The 16374-nt window shown below is 47.2% G+C and overlaps 1 non-coding gene across 1 annotated transcript; it reads left to right on the forward strand.

Moving 5' to 3' along the window:
- Positions 1-200: 200 nt before the first annotated feature.
- trnaw-cca (transfer RNA tryptophan (anticodon CCA)) lies at positions 201-272 on the forward strand. The gene has a single exon. It is a non-coding gene; the product is annotated as a tRNA-Trp (tRNA).
- The last annotated feature ends 16102 nt before the right edge of the window (positions 273-16374 follow it).

The raw sequence follows: 16374 nt of genomic DNA on the forward strand, positions 1-16374 counted from the left end.
TTTTCTGTTTCAGATATACAGCATCCACAGTTCTTTCACCTTTTTATTGAGGTAGATTTGGAAATTACTTCGGGAGACAGAAGGAGAGGGGGCAGAGAAGAACACCCATGAACTGTTGATCTCCGTTGTTACTCATAATGTAAAATCATTGCAGTGCGATCACTTCCCTTAAGCATGAATAGAGGTTGCGGGCTATGCGTGAGCTTGTGGCGCAACGGTAGCGCGTCTGACTCCAGATCAGAAGGTTGCGTGTTCGAATCACGTCAGGCTCACTGACGTCAACTTCCTCCATTTCAAATCAAGAAAGGAGTACTTCACTCCGGATATCTGTTGAGCCAAATCTTCTTTGCGGAAATTTTCGATCACACGTGAAGCTTTGCTGTCAGTTTGATTTGTGAACACTGTGTCAGGGAGGTGGTGTGCCCCTTGTCTGGGTAAATGCTCAGCTCCCCCAGTTCATCACGGGATTGAAACACAGCCGTCTCCCTCTGGGCAGCCGCTTCAATCAGTTGGTGACAGCGCGGTGTGAATAACGTAATACCGATATTTTTACAACATAATCCAGAGACTCCCAACTTTATGTTTCAATCTATCAGGAGAGTGTTAGCGAGTTCAGATAGAAATGTTTCCCACCAAGTGCAAATCCTTTCCTCTCACTGGACACAGTTAAAATTATCTTTATTCAACAGAAGGAGCGGAAACTCTAGTCTGATGGCCTCTCTCCACATTAACGGTGAGCCTGAATTTTGTAAACGGTGTCAGTAAAATCCAGTGGCGGACACTGATTTGGTTCAATCGATTTTTTTTGCCAAGAGTAATTCACCGAGAGGATGCTGCTGTGCGAAACAGCGTTGGGAATTACTGCAGGGCCTCCTGCACATGGAACACACCGCAACTGATGTGTTTCACCTTCACCAGGCTCAACACAATATGTAAATAAGTGTCTCATTCTGTCGCCTTCTCCCTGTAAATCTGCACATTGTTACATTGAACATGCCCCACCGAATTCCCATTTGTGTCCATTGAATCTGCCTCTTTGTCACTGTCAGACAGCGACTTACTGACCCCACTCCCTGTGGGAAAACGGTCTTCCTAATGTCACTTTTACTTATTTTCCTGATGACTTTAAATCTCTGCCAAATTATTCTCGATCCTTTCAGGCCTGGGAGCATTTGCACTGCATTATTTCCTCTGTCTAAAACCCTCATGACGTGGAAAACTTCAATCAGACAAGCTTTCCGCCCTCTGTTCACCAAAGAGAGCTGCCCCAAACTTTCCAATCTCCCTTCATTGCTGACATTCCTCAGGACGGTACCATTCACATTAACCTGTTCAGCGCCGTCTGCAATCACTTCACTTCCCCGCTTCCTGAAGTGTCACCCTCAGAATTGAGCGTAATACAGGTGGAGGATTCATTCAGACTCGGATTGCGCGGGCGAAAAATCTGCAATACTTGTTTTCACTTTGAACAAGTGTTTCCCTTCGCTGTGTTCACTGCAATGGCAGCTCTGCGCCGTCCCTAATTCAGGCAGTCCGATCTTATTTAACGAAGCGGCTTTTTGAGAAAATTCATCAGGTATGTTTGCTCAGGTCAATTTAAGGAATGATGGTTCGCCTGGGATTGGAACCCGGGAATTCTCACACGGCTGCATATGCTCGAAGACCCAAAGCTAGAATCATATCCCAGACTAACGAGCCACCTCCGGAAGCAGCTGAGACTTGCTCAGTATGAAATCCATTGTTCAATGCTCCCAGAATTGCAAGTAAGGAAGAGTTTCAAGAACATCTGCTTCTCAATCTGTCTCGCTGCTTCCAGGTCGCTGCTGTTTGTCCAGTCCCCAGGGACCGGGCTCTCTCCACTGGTGGATAATTGAACCATTTCGTTTTTACTTGCAAAATGTGCTGGTGGAAGGCAGAGCCCATTCACTCTTCTGCTCTCTCACACTATTACGTGAGGCAGGAGAAGTCAGTTACAGTCATGCGGAGGAAATGGGCAACTTTGAACGTGTTCCAAAGGTCCTGTTAACGGAGAGATAGAAAGATGCTGTGCTGTCGGGACAGAGAGAAATGGACACCGGAGACTCTTCCCTCAGGTAAATTGATATGAGTGCATTTTTGTGCAGCCTGCTTGGTGTTCAGAATTTGTCTTAACACAACAATCCTGCAGGAAGTCTTTTGTTACACCGTTGGTTTCTTTACTGCGGGCAATGGACTAAAACAGCAAGTCATGTGTTTCAACTTCACCGGTTCATTGCCATCTGAGAGAAGAGGTTTCACACGAGATCAGGACACACCGTCAGAGAACAGGACAAGACAACTCAGAGCTCCACAAGGGTGCCAGCGCAACTGTGTAAATTTGACTTGTGTATCGATGTGATATATTGAGCTCAGATACCCAGATTTGTTTTGGGAAACAAATGACATGGCAAGGAAAAGAACAGAGCGCCGTTATACGGGAAAGCTACGAAAGACATTAAGTGAGTAGGAGAAAATGGTTTCGCTTCTGGGTTATGATCCCATCATGCACTCGCTGTGCCATTCTCCTGCATTGCACGGTAGCTTTTCCAGAGAAATATTCAGCTTTTCATCTGGCGTGTGACTTGCATGTTCGAGAATGACGTCAAAAGATCTTCACTGCTGTAGTGTCATGTGCTGTTGTGCAGACATGTCGCCGATGTGCAAATATAAACTCAGAGAGTAATGTACACTAGAGACTCTGAGCCAGCTGAAACTTGCTCAGTGTGAAATACATTCCACATTGCTCCAAGAATTGCAAGCAGCAAATTGTTTCCAGAACATCTGCTTGTCATTCTGTCCCAGGGGCGCCGATGTTTGTCTCATCCCCAGGAACTGGTCTATCTCCACTGGCGGATAATTAAACCAATTTGTTTCTACTTGTCCGCTTTTCTGGAGGGAGGGAAGAGTCCATTCGCTCTTCTGCTTTTTAACTCCCAATCCCTTGGGGTGAGAGGTATCACTTACACTTTGTGGGCGGCACGGTGGCACAGTGGTTAGCACTGCTGCCTCACAGAGACCCGGGTTAAATTCCCGCCTCAGGTGACTGACTGTGTGGAGTTTGCAGGTTCTCCCCGTGTCTGCGTGGGTTTCTTCCGGGTGCTCCGGTTTCCTCCCACAGTCCAAAGATGTGCAGGTCAGGTGAATTGAACATGCTAAATTCCCCGTAGTGTTAGGTAAGGGGTAAATGTAGGGGTATGGGTGAGTTGGGCTTCGGCGGGTCAGTGTGGACTTGTTGGGCCGAAGGGCCTGTTTCCACACTGTAAGTAATCTAATGAGTGGGAAGTGAGTAACTTTGATTGTGAATTTCCTCCAAACTTCTGTTATTGGAGAGATAGAAAGATGCTGTGCTGGCGGAGCAGAGAGAAATGGACACCGAGGACTCTTCCCTCAAGTAGATTCATATGAGTACATTGTTGTGCAGTCTGCTTGGTGTTCAGAATTCGTCTTCACGCAGCAATCTTACAGAAAATCTCTCGCAAAGTGGGCATCGCTTTCATCGCTGCGACCGCGCAGCAGTTAACATCTGAGCCTAAGTGCCCCAGATGAAGAGAATCCGAGTGAAACCTTCACTCACTGAGAGTCATCCCCATGGCACTGAGCTGCGGGACTGCAGGCAGTCCAACACGGAAGGGACGGTTAAATGAACCATTGTCGCTCCCTCAGCCTCTCTGTCCCATAGACAGGCAGCGGGACGGCAGAAACGCGTACCATCGTTCTCCCGCCGACAGAGGCGGTCCAGCCCATCGTGTCCACGGCGACTCGCTGCCACTTGTCTCTCTCTGAGGTGATTCACAATGACTGATATCTGTCCGAATACTAAGGGGCTGTGTCTGAATGGTGATACAGTTTCTGACATGCTGATCGTCTTGTCATTCACGTACGAACTGGCGTGGCGAATTACGGCAGGCAAGGCACGAAATCACAAGGTATGCGTCTCAGCTCACTGGCATCTCAGAGAAGTGGGTTTGCGATTCAGTTCGTAGGAAGCCGACGAAAAACAGGAGAAGACCACTCAGACTTCGAAAACGAAGTTCCTTGAACGGTGTGAGTTTCGGTATGATTCGCGGCATTCAGACAGTCGTTTGAAAGGCAAGATGCTCAACAGAGCGCCTTTACAAAGGAAAGTTGCTCAAGGAGACATGAAACAATAGCAGAGGAAGGTTTCGAACAATAGACCTCTGGGTATGGGCCCAGCACGCTCCCACTGCGCCCTCTCCACAGGCCCCTTCAGCCTTTCGTCTGGCGCGTGGCATGCACGTTCGAGACTGTTGTCAAAGATCTCCACTGCTGTCGTCTTATATGGTGTTGCGCAGACGTATGGAGGCTGCGTAAATATAAACTTTTTCTAACTTCCCCCATTCTCTTGGTCGAACTTTGATTTCACTCTGAATAGACGCCATGCGGCCCACCTTCGCTCTGCTGCGACCCAGCAAGTGAACGTGGGTCTCTATTCGTATCATTCTCTTGCCTTCTCCATGTAATTCTGCACATTGTTACTTTAAACATGACCACCGGATTCCCTTTTGCGTCTAATGAATCTGCCTCTTTGTCAGTGTCAGATAGGGATTTACTGACCCCAACCACCACTCCCTGTACGAAAGCGTTCTTCCCAATGTCACTTTTGGTTCTTTTCCTCATGACTTTAAAACTCTGCCGAATCGTTGCGATCCTTTCAGGCGTGGGAGCATTTTGAGTACATTACTTTCTCTGTCTCGCCGTCGCATGACTTGGAAAGCTTCAATCGGGTCAGATTTGAAACTTCTGTTCTCCGAAGAGAGCTGTCCCAAATTTCCAATCGACCCTCATCGCTGACAGCCCTCAAACACCCGCACCACTCACGTCAACCTATTCAACGGTAACGCCAATCATTTCACTTCGCTGCTTTCTGTCCCAGTGGTCCGCCAGGGAGCCCAACCTCGTTTAACGAAGGTGCTTTTTGAGAAAATTAAGCAGGCACTTTTGCACAAGTCACGAAACGCGGGCTCGTCCGGGAATTGAACCCGGGATCTCTTGCACGTCTGCGTCGACGAAGACACAAAACGAGAATCACACCCCTAGACCAACAAGCCACACTGCTGGTGCGCTTGCGCCACCGCTCTACCTCTTGAACCAGCTGAGTCTTGCTGGGAGTGAAGTACAGTTGACATTGAACAGGCTTGGGCTATTTTCTCGGGAACGTCGGAGGCTGAAGGGTGACTTTAAGGAGGTTTCCAAAATTATGAGGGGCATGGATAGGATAAATAGGCAAAGTCTTTTCCCTGGGGTCGGGGAGTCAAGAACGAGAGGGCATAGATTTAGGGTGAGAGGGGAAAGATATAAAAGAGACCTAAGGGGCAACATTTTCACGCAGAGGGTGGTGCGTGCATGGAATGAGCTGCCAGAGAAAGTGGCGGAGGCTGGTACAATTGCAACATTTCAGAGGCTTTTGGATGGATATATGAATAGGAAGGGTTTGGAGGTATATGGGCCGGGTGCTGGCAGGTGGGACTAGATTGGGGTGGGATATCTGATCAGCATGGACGGGTTGGACCGAAGGGTCTGTTTCCACGCTGGACATCTCTATGACTCTATGAACAGCTGCTTCTCATTCTGTATCTCTGCTGCCATTTGCCCGTCCCCAGGAACCGGGCCCTCTCTACTGGCAGAAAATTAAACCGTTTTCTTTCTAAACTTTTCTCTGACACCGGAGTGACCAGTGACAAGCATTGCCCTCCTCAACATAGGGTACAGAGAACAGGAGAAGACCCCGCAGACCTCCACGAGTGTGTCATCTCAACTGTGCACATTGGGCCTGTGCATCAATGTGAAATATTTACGTCGAAGTTTTTTGGGAAGCAAATGAGAAGGCGAGGTGCACAACAGTGCGCCGTTATACGGGAAAGCTGCTAAAGACGACATTGAGTGAATAGGAAAGATGGTTTCCCTTCTGGGTTATGCTCCCATCATGCCCCGGCAGACATATCGCCGGCAAGCAAATATTAACTCTGTCTAAATTGCCACATTCTGTTTTTATGATCCGTGACTTCACACAGACGCACAATTGACGTGCTCCCTCCTGAATATCCTTCCAGGCTCGAACATACCTTCCAGGTGAAGCAGCACTTTACCTGCACATTTGCCGCAGCCTCGTCTACTGCATTCGCTGCTCAGTGTCGTTTCCCCAACGGAACATGAAGTATAAACTTGATGACTGCTTCGCAGAACATCTCGGTTCTGCCCGCAAACAAAAGGCCCTGAGCTTCTGTTCTCCTGCCACTTTAACACGCCACCCTGTTCCCTGGCCAACATCTCTGTCTCAGGCTTGCAGCAGTGTTCGAGCAAAGCTCAGCTCCAGATGGAAGAACAACGCCTCATATTCCACTTCAAACCCCTACAGCCCTCCGGTCTTCAAGATCGAGTTGCATGACTTTAGGGCCTGAAATCCCCCATGTCCTTGACCCCCACCACACACATACGAGCCCTTGTTATCACATAGTCTGCTACGACAGACTACTTATTGTTAGCCACTAACGGTCTCCATTAACAGTTATTCACCCTCCCTCACGGATCGTTATTCACTCCTTTGTCCCTCCTATTGTTCTCTCTCTGAGCTGGTCGGAAACAGAGCAATGTACACTGGAGACTCTGAGCCAGCTGAAACTTGCTCAGTGTGAAATACATTCCACTTTGCTCCAAGAATTGCCAGCAGCAAAGAGTTTCCAAAACATCTGCTTGTCATTCTGTCCCTGGGATGCGGTTTCTGACATGCGGATCGTCTTGTCATTCACGTCGGCGTGGCGAATTACTGCAGGGTAGGCACGAAACCACAAGGTATGCGTTTCAACTTTATCGGCTCATTGGCATCTCAGAGAAATGGTTCTGCAATTCAGTTCACAGGAAACCGACGAAGAACAGGAGAAGACCACTCAGACCTCGAAAATCAAGCTGCTTGAACGATGTGCGTTTCGCGAGAGTATTGGTCTGAGATACGGGGCACTGAGACACTCAGGAAGTCGTTTGAAAGGGAATAGGCTGAACAGAGTACCATCACAAAGTAAAGTCACTCAAGGCGACATTGAGCAATAGCAGAGAACGATTTCGATCCATCGACCTCTGGGTTATGGGCCCAGCACGCTCCCGCTGCGCCACAATGCTTCTATGCGCAGCAACTTTTCCCACAGGTCCCTTCAGCCTTTCGTCTGGCGCGTGGCATGCACGTTCGAGACTGTTGTCAAAGATCTCCACTGCTGTCGTCTTATATGGTGTTGCGCAGACGTATGGAGGCTGTGTAAAAATAAACGTTTTCTAACTTCCCACATTCTGTTGGTCGAACTGTGATTTCACACTGAATAGACGCCATGCGGCCCACCTTCACTCTGCTGGGTCGACACAGTAAGTGAACGTGGGTCTCTATTCGTATCATTCTCTTGCCTTCTCCATGTAATTCTGCACATTGTAACCTTAAACATGACCACCATTCCCGTTTGCATCTCATGAATCTGCTTCTTTGTCAGTGTCAGTTAGGGATTTACTGATCCCAACCACTCCCTGTACGAAAGCATTCTTCCTAATGTCACTTTTGGTTCTTTTCCTCATGACTTTAAAAGTCTGCAGAATCGTTGCCGATCCTTTCAGGCGTGGGAGCATTTTGATGACATTACTTTCTCTGTCTAGACTTCGCATGACTTGGAAAGCTTCAATCGAGCCAGATTTCAAACTTCTGTTCTCCGAAGAGAATTGTCCCAATTTTTCAATCTACCTTTCTCGCTGACATTCCTCAAACACCGCACCATTCACGTCAACCTGTTCAACGCGATCTTCAATCATTTCACTTCCCTGTTTTCTGCCTCATTCGTACTCCAGGCAGCCCAACCTCGTTTCCCGAAGGTGCTTTTTGAGAAAATTAATGGGGCATTTTTACTCAAATCAAGTTAAGAGACGCAGTCTGGTCTCGGATTTGAATCCAGGACCGCGCACAAGTCTGCACAGTTAAACACTCTATCTAGAGAGTCATGCCATGAGACCAAAAAGCCAAACAGCGGCTATTTCCCCACCCACCACACACCTCTTGAGCCAGCTGAGACTTGCTTAGTGTGAAATACATTTGACATTGCTCTAAGAATTGCAAGTGACGAAGAGTTTCCAGAACAGCTGCTTCTCATTCTGTCTCCCTGCTGCTGTTTGTCCCGTCCCCAGGAACCGGGCTCCCTCCACTGTTTCGAAACTTTTCTCTGACACCCGAGTGGCCAGTGACAAGCATTGCCCTCCTCAACATAGGATACAGAGAACAGGAGACCACTCAGAGGTTGTCACCTCAACTGTGCACATTGGGCTAGTATATCATTGTGAAATATTTATGTCGAAGATTTTTTGGGAGCGGAAGAGAAGGCAAGGTGCAGAACAGAGCGCCGGTATACGGGAAAGCTGCTAAAGACGACGTTGAATGAATAGGAGACAATGGTTTCTCTTTTGGGTTATGGTCCCAACACGCACGCGTTGTGCCATTCTCCCGCATTGCTCGGCTGTTTTTCCAGAGACGTATTCCGCTTTTCATCTGGCGTGTGGCAGGCATGTTTGAGAATGACGTCAAAAGATCTTCACTGCTGTCGTGTCATATGTGCAAAAATGAACTCTGTCTAAATTCCCACATTCTGTTTTTCGAACTGTGATTTCGCTCAGAATCACTAATTTTCAAAACTCGCAATATTCAAACTTTAACAAAGTGCTCATAGAAATGATTAGTGAACACCTGGAAGAAAGTCTTCCGAACTTACCTGGGGAATTTCGCTTTGAGGGGCCTTGAACTTTAAGTGGAAGGAAGGGAGGTTTGCCTCGAGGCTGTTTAATGTGGAGATGTGTTCTCCATGTAAACTGGTCGTAGTTGACCATCCCAATGCTTCCCGATGCAGGGCTGCCTGACCCCCAGGGAGGTTTACTTGTAGCAACTGGAGTGAATCCAGAGAGGGAGCAGATTCTGCAAAGGTGCTCAAATACTTTCTATCTCTCTTTTGAGTATTTTCCTTGTGTATTCCCTCAGTTTGGCACGTATGCAGTTTGCCCCCTGGAAAATGATTGCTTTTTTCCTCATGTTCACAATTAAAAGTGTAGTTTCTCATGGAACTGAGCCGCATTGAAAGGATTGGCATATTGATATATATATATATATATATATGTACACGCATTTAGTTTAAGATTAGAGTAGATTAGATTTGAATGAAGTTTTCCTCTGAACACACCTAAGCCTATCTGGCTGCATGAGGGATTTCAGGTTTCTGTGTGCTGGGTATTATGTGATCAGCAGGCATCTGGCAAACTACAGGAACTGCCACCTATGTTATGTTTGTTTAAGTGTACTGCCAATGATCACTTATTTTGTGATTTTTTTTTGCAGGAAGACGTGCCGAAAGAAATCTGAAAACAAATGATACATTAACTTCTGACAGAGCCACTTGATTCATTCGGACTTGAATATCAGCAGCCATTTCAATCAAGAAGGCATGTTTGCTTTTGATTGCTTGAAAGAGTTTGGAAACTGGTGCGGCAGGAAGAATACTGAGACACCGAGTGTGGGAGATTCAGTGCGCTTACTGTGAAAAGTGCTTCACACCATTTACTCAGCTTGGAGGAATCAAAATCTCACCCCTCACGGTGGGGTAGACTATGTCCCCGTTCTGGTTGTAATTTCAAACCCAGACCAACACAAGGAAAGCTCCCCCAATGCGGAAACCGTGGAAAGGATTCCCTTCCCCATCCGTGCTGGAAACCCACAGACGTATTCACAGCGGGGAGAGGCCATTCACCTGCTCGTTGTGCAGGAAGGGGTTCAGTCGGATCAGCCATCTGGAGACGCACGAGTGGGTCCACAAGGGAGAGAAGCCATTCACGTGCCCCATGTACGGGAGAGGGTTCACTCAGTCAGCTGCACTGCTGACCCACCAGTGGGTCCACACCGGAGAGAGGCCGTTCACCTGCTGTCAGTGCCGGAAGGACTTCACCTGCTCCTCCCACCTGGGGAGGCACCAGCGCGTTCACGTGCCATCGCAGGGGGAGGGAAGCAGCGATGGCCGAGCGCCGCGAACAACCCCGCTCTGGGGACTCTCAGGTTCGAATCCCGTCGCGGCAGATGGCAGAATTGGGATTCGGTCAGTAATCTGAACTTCAGAACCTAAGGATGAAACCATTTTCAGAGGGCAAAAACCCATCTGATTCACTCATGTCCTTTTCAGTGATGGAAACTGCCGTTACGGGAAAGGATTCACTCAGTCGTCCCAGCTGTATGCTTTACCAGGCTGTACGAAGGATCCAGTTACAAAGGGACAACTCAACTGACCAATAATAAAGAAAGTGTGGTAGGGGGAGTGGGGGGGGAGTGTGTGCACCTTGAGGTTGAGGTGCTTTTTTTGAAGAAAAGCTACTTTTTGTACGCCTTGCGATGTGGAGATCTGAAGCTGCAACAAAGTTGGGTCGCAGTAAAGGTTACCTGAACTTACCGTCAGGCTTAAACTCTCATTGAAAGCTGTGATATCTAACAGCTTCTCATTTCTTTCAGCCACCAGCACCGAGTTTCCAATGTCGTGTCTCAGAAGGAGCAGTGAATGAGTAGCTAGTATTGTTCGAAATTGTAAATTTTTCAGGACTGCAGGTTTATTGTTTCATTGGCATTGCAAAGTTTACTGGCAACAGTGGGAGGTGTAGGCTGTATTCACTGGAAACAAAGTTTTAAAATGACACAAACACCAGGGTATAGTCCAACAGGTTTATTTGGAAGCACTAGGTTTTGGAGCGCTGTTCCTTCATCAGGTATCTGTTGAGTAGGATGGTAAGACACAGAATATATAGCAAAAGATTATAGTGTCATGTAACATAAATGATATATTGAAGAAACCTGTTAAGTCTTTCATCTTTTAAAATGGGTTGCAGATTTCGGTTCATTAATCTATAAAACCCAGAATTTCATTTTAGTAACATTCTCCAGGTAACTTAATATTTTATAAAGGGAGGTGACACCTCAGGTCAGACAACGCATGAGAGCTGTGAGGTTAGTCTTTCTGTATCCGAGTCTTGAGTCAGACTGGTTCTATTTCCAAATATATAATCCTGCAAATGCAATTCACCCCAAAGACTTCTATGTGTGAGTGCATGCATGAGACAGAGTGTCTGTGTGTGCGCGTGTGCATGCTGGGTAAAGTGTGCGTGTGATGGAGTATAATTGTGTGAGAAGGTGTGTGCATGGATGTGAGTGTGAGGGGTGTATTAATGTGTGTCTGAGAGAGAGCTTGTCTATCAGAGAGGGTCTGCACGACCGTGTGATTACTTGTGTGTGTGTGTGTGTGTGTGTGTGTGAGAGAGAGAGAGAGAGAGAGAGAGAGAGAGAGAGAGAGAGAGAGTTTGTGTGTGTATTGTGTTGCTGGGTCTCCTGTCGTGAGACATGAATCCAAGGTCTCAGCTGAGGTCATTCTCGTGTGTTCCAAACTTGTTATCAGCCTCTGCTCGGCCACTAGAAATGATTAAGCAGTTAAGCAGTTTCACAACACACACTGGAGAGGGCAAGGTGAAGGGCTTATGTCTGAAACGTTGATTCTCCTGCTCCTTTGATGCTGCCTGACCTGCTGTGCTTTTTCAACACCACACTCTCGATTCTGATCTCCAGCATCTGCAGTTCTTACTTTCTCCCCATGGGCGAGGTGGGACTTGTCTTTTATTCACTAATTCACTCTTACAGCCTGTTCTTGGTTGTGGCCGAACTATGCATATATCAATGCAATTTTCAGAAAGATTTCTACAGCTTGTTTTTTTAAAAGAGGAACATTCTTCCAGACTTTAACAACGTTTCTGAATATATGATTTTAGCTATTCTCAATTTTAAAAATCAGTCATTTCTCGCACACCCTGTTTCCCAGGTAGAATCGTCACCACCCATTCTCTCTCTCTCCTTAAAAGGGCTTGATACAGCGATCAAAGAGGGCTGAGGCACCAGAAACGAGGGGGAGGGGCGCTGGTGGGTGTGGAGAAGGGAGAGAAATGGAGAGGGGGACAGAAGTTGGGGGGTAGAGAAGGACTGGTGTTCAGAGGGTTATGGGGAGAGAATGGGGGTGCAGTGTGAGGAGAGAGAATGGGCAGGGGGCAGTGGGTGGGGAGAAAATGGACGGGGGTGCGGGAGAGTGTGAAGAGAGAGACAGCACAATCCTCCCTTCTCCAGAACTGATATCAATGTCCCACGAACGAACACACTCCTCCCACAATAGACTTGGGGCAATCATTTCTCAATATACGCGTGGCTAAGGCAGTGGAATCATATCATCCCTACAGGCCATTCACACCGACCTTCCCAACAGCATCCCATCCAGACCCACTCGATTATGCTTCAGCTCTGGTAAAAGCAATGACTGCAGATGCTGGAAACTAGATTCTGGATTAGTGGTGCTGGAAGAGCACAGCAGTTCAGGCAGCATCCGAGGACAGGCAAAATCGACGTTTCGGGCAAAAGCCCTTCATCAGGAATAAAGGCAGAGAGCCTGAAGCGTGGAGAGATAAGCTAGAGGAGGGTGGGGGTGGGGAGAGAGTAGCATAAGTCCGGACAAGACAAGGGGACAGTGTTGAACTGGAGGTTTGAAACTAGGATGAGGTGGGGGAAATGAGGAAGCTGTTGAAGTCCACATTGATCTCGGAACGCTTCAACCCCAGGGCATCAATGTGGACTTCAACAGCTTCTTCATTTCCCCTTCCCCCACCTCATCCTAGTTTCTAACCTCCAGCTCAACACTGTCCCCTGTCTTGTCCGACCTGCCCAGCTCCTTTTCCACCTATCCACTCCACCCTCTCCTCCCTCACCTATCACCTTCATCTCCTCCCCCACTGACCTATTGTACTCTATGCTACTGTCTCCCCATCCCCACCCTCCTCTAGCTTATCTCTCCACGCTTCAGGCTCTCTGCCTTTATTCCTGATGAAGGGCTTTTGCCTGAAACGTCGATTTTGCCTGTCCTCGGACGCTGCCTGAACTGCTGTGCTCTTCCAGCACCACAAATCCAGAATATGCTTCAGCTCTGCAATTCCACATAGCTATATCCTGATGAAGGGTTTTGCCGGAAACGTCGATTCTCCTGCTCCTCGCACGCTGCCTGACCTGCTGTGCTTTTCCAGCTCCACACTCTCGACCCTAATATCCAGCAGTCGTCACTTTCGCCCTGTAGGGGGTGAATGTTCTATGCCGAGTCTTTTGAATCTCTTCAAATCTTTCCTCCTCATCCTAAACCTATACCCTCTAGTTTTGGAATACCTCTACCCTGGGGTAAAGGCAGGAACGTTGAGTAGCCAGACAAAATGCAAAAGGAATAAAACGTCGAGGCACAGGGGAAAAAACATTTCGGCAAAAAGAAAAGGCGTTGGCATTTTTCTCTCATATTCGCATTTGGACACGAAATTTGTCATGATCTGGAGGTGCCCGTGTTGGACTGGGGTGTCCAAAGTTAAAAATCACACAACACCAGGTAACAGTCCAATCGGCTTGTTGAGAAACACTTAGCTTTCGGAGCGCTGCTCCTTCATCAGGCGGTTGTGGAGTATAAGATCAGAAGATCATAAATTCAGTGTTACCATGTTATACTCCACAACCACCTGATGAAGGAGCAGCGCTCCAAAAACCCGTGCTTCCAAATAAGTCTGTTGGACTATAACCAGATGTTTTGTGATTTTTAACTCTAAAATTTGTCAGTCACACCAGCATCGTGACAGAGCATACTGAGCATGCTCCGCGGTGTCAGTAAGCACTGCGCATGTCTGCCGGTGTCAGCAAAGTACTGCGCATACACCTGGGTGTCCGCAGAAAAGGCGCACGAGCTCCTTTCCATCGACCAATGGAGAATCCGAAGGAGGCTAATCCTCCTGCCAATCAGAGTCGGCCGTTGTCGAAATGCGGAAGTTGGACCGTGAGCTCTGAAGCAGCTGATGCTGCTCTTTTGTCACTGAATGAAGATTAAACATCACCCCAGACTATTTATTCCTTCCTCTGTCTAAAATTTGTGAGTATAATACAGTTTTTGCCACCACGTTTTCCATTTTCTTTTCATTCTGGGGTTCAATTATTGATTTGTAGCAACTGAAAGGAAAGAGTGAATCGAGGGAGGGGACAGACTCTGGAAAAGTTGATCCAGGTCTGTGTCTTACTTTGCAAACGCAGTGCCACAATGTGAAGGTATAGCCTTTGATGTATGTAAAAAAAAAAGCAGAAAGGAGATGCATTGTTTATGAAGTGATATGTTGAGATGTGGCGAAAGTGAGATGCTGGAGATCAGAGTTGAAAAGTGTGGCGCTGGCAAACCACAGCAGGTAAGGCAGCAACTGAGGAGGAGAGTCGACGTTTCGGGCACGAACTCTTCATCAGGAAAGATGTGTGGATGGACAAAGGGGCCTCAGCGTCCTTCGAAACCAGTTACTGCCAGTTGTCAGACAGGTGCAGCAAGCAATGAGCAAAGCAAGTGATATATTAGTAAGAGGAATTGAGTTCAGAAGTGTGGATGTCTTTCAGCAGTTAGGCAGGTCATTGAATGTATTCAAGGCTGAGTTAATTTGACTTTGATGAACAAAGAAGTGGATGGTTTTGGAGGAAGGCAAGAAAATGGTTTTAAGACCAGTATAGAACAGTTACAGAGTCATACAGCACAGAAACAGACCCTTCAGTCCAACTAGTCCATGCTGACTATATTCACAAACTAAACTAGTCCCACCTGCCAATGTTTGGCCCATATCGTTCTGAAACTTTTCTATTTGTGCACTTATTCAAATTTATTTTAAATGTTGTTACTGTACCTGCATTCACTACTTCCTCTGGACATTCATTTGACACACACTCCACTCTCTTAAACGAAAAATGTGCTCCTCATGTCTTTTTAAAATTTTTCTCCTCTCTCCTTAAAAAGATTGCTCCCTATTCTTGAAACAACAGCTGATGTTGACCTCATCTATGTCCCTCGTGATTTTATAAACCTCAATAAGGTCACCTCTCAACCTCCTATGTTCCAGTGAAAACGTTCCAGCCTATTCACCTGGATGTAAGTCGATCCATATTCAGTTATGATCTGTTCAATGATTGTGCAGGCTCGAAAGACCAAATGGCCAACTCCTGCTCCCAATTCTCTCACTGTGGCCAGGACAGCAAGAGACCACAAGACATAGGAGCAGAAATTAGGCCATTCAGCCCATCAGGTCTGTTCATACCATTCAATCGCGGCTGATAGGTTTCTCAACCCCATTCTCCCGTGTTCTCCCTGGAACTCTCCATCCCCATGATACTCAGGAACCGATCTACCTCAGTCTTAAATATCCTCAGTGACCTGGCCTCTACAACCTTCTGTAGACATGAATTCCATAGATTCACCACTCTTTCACTGAAGACGTATCTCCTTATCTGCGTTCTAAAACGCCTTCCCTTTACTCGAAGGCTGTGCCCTCAGGTCCTAGTCTCTCCTACCAATGGAAACATCCTCTGAAAGTTGACTCTGTCCAGGCCATTCAGTATTCTGTATGTTTCCATTAGATCCCCCTGAGTGTGGGCCTGTTCAGCAGCATGAAACAGACCCTTCCGGATGAGGTACAGCAGGGGTTAGGTTCAGCAAAGAGAGAATGGATGGACAGAGATTTTCAGCTTCTAGGGAATAAGAGAGGAAAGAGAGTTGAGCATAAATTAGAATTGATCGGATGAGCTAAGGAGTGGCAGATGGGGTTTAATTCAGAGAAATGTGAGATGTTGCATTTTGGTCCAGCAATCCAGGCAGGACTGACACAATTAAGGGGAGTGTCGCAGAACAAAGAGACCTTGGAGTGCAGGTTCGTAGTTCCTTGAAGGTGGAGTCTTACATAGACATTATAGTGAACAAGGTGTTGGGTATGCTTTCCTTTATTGGCCAGAGCATTCAGTATAGGAACTGGGAGATCATTTTGCGGCTGTACAGGACATTGGTTAGGCCACTTTTGGAATACTGCATTCAATTCTGGTCTCTCTGATGTAGGAAAGATGTTATGAAACTTTGAGAGGGGTCAGAAAGTATTTAGAAGGCTGTTGCCAGATTTGGAGGGTTTGAGCTGCAGGAAGAGGCAGAATAGGCCAGGGAGATATTTTCTTTGGAGCATCAGAGGCTGAGTGGTAACCTTTAAAGAAGTTTATAAGGGGCATGGATAGGGTGAATACCCAAGGTCTTCTCTCCATGGTAGGGGAGTCCAGAACTAAAGGGGCAGAAGTTTAAGGTGAGTAGGGAAAGGGACCTGAGGGGCAACGTATTTTCAGACAGAGGGTGGAACGTGTATGGAACGAACTGCCAGAGAAAGTGGGGAGGCTGGTACAATGACAACATTTAAATGCTACTGGATGGGTACTTGAAC

This window comes from Chiloscyllium plagiosum, unplaced genomic scaffold (assembly GCF_037043375.1).
Source record: "Chiloscyllium plagiosum isolate Xiang-an unplaced genomic scaffold, Cpla_swu_hap1 HiC_scaffold_27, whole genome shotgun sequence".
In the NCBI taxonomy this organism is placed as follows: domain Eukaryota; kingdom Metazoa; phylum Chordata; class Chondrichthyes; order Orectolobiformes; family Hemiscylliidae; genus Chiloscyllium; species Chiloscyllium plagiosum.